Source organism: Orycteropus afer, unplaced genomic scaffold, assembly GCF_000298275.1.
Source record: "Orycteropus afer afer isolate SDZICR_OR568_19922 unplaced genomic scaffold, OryAfe1.0 scaffold00674, whole genome shotgun sequence".
Classification (NCBI taxonomy): domain Eukaryota; kingdom Metazoa; phylum Chordata; class Mammalia; order Tubulidentata; family Orycteropodidae; genus Orycteropus; species Orycteropus afer.
In genome coordinates, this window is record NW_006922261.1 from 323,751 (window position 1) to 324,555 (window position 805).

At 30.3% G+C, this 805-nt stretch overlaps 1 pseudogene; it reads left to right on the forward strand.

Annotated features, from left to right (window-relative positions):
- LOC103210954 overlaps positions 1–805 on the forward strand; it is a 40,256-nt pseudogene that overhangs the window by 951 nt on the left and 38,500 nt on the right.

The following is an 805-nucleotide window of genomic DNA, read 5'->3' on the forward strand; positions in this document are numbered from 1 at the left end:
TGTTTAAATCATGCTTTAACAGTTTGGAACACTGAGTTCAGTTTAAACTGATGCTTGGCTTGAATGGATGTTGTAGCTGAAAGCAACACCTCACACTGATTCACAGATCTAAATGAACACAATATGACACTGGCATGCTCGGTGAATCATGCTGCTAACTTTTCAGTCTCACTCTTCAGTCATCCAAAGGTTTTTGCTTAAATATAGCTATTAAATTTCAGCTCTCCCTATTAGCTCCTGCAAACTGTTTTTACAAATGAATTCAATGTATTTAATTAGAATGTTTTATGCAAGTTAAAAAACTTCCCATTCCTTTTTTTTTTTTTTTTAACACTGTATGGAAAGATGACATACATTGAGTTTGTAAAAAAACTCACAAGATGAAGATGAAAACATTTCCAAGTATCTGTTCTAAAAATGCTCTCTCTGGCATATTTCTTTTGAAAAATACTTTCTCTCAGTATTAAAAAGGTATCTTTCTTTGATAAATAGATTGAGTTGAGACGCCAGAGTCAAACTTTATATTAGATGTTAATAAAAGTTAATTTCTTTCTTATTTTAGGTTTAAAAAGTTAATATGAATACTAGCTCTAATGGATCATATTGCAATCCCCATAGAGTATATACAACCCCCATTAGAGATAATACTTTTTAGTAAGTGTTTCAAACCATTTCGAGTATGAAGATCTTTTCTAAGGTCAAAAATTTTCTTAGACCAAGATAACTGGCTATACTTTTTGTATCCATTGGTTGAAAAAAGTTTTAAAATCTACCACGAATTCAGTAACCTTTTTTTTTTTTTTTT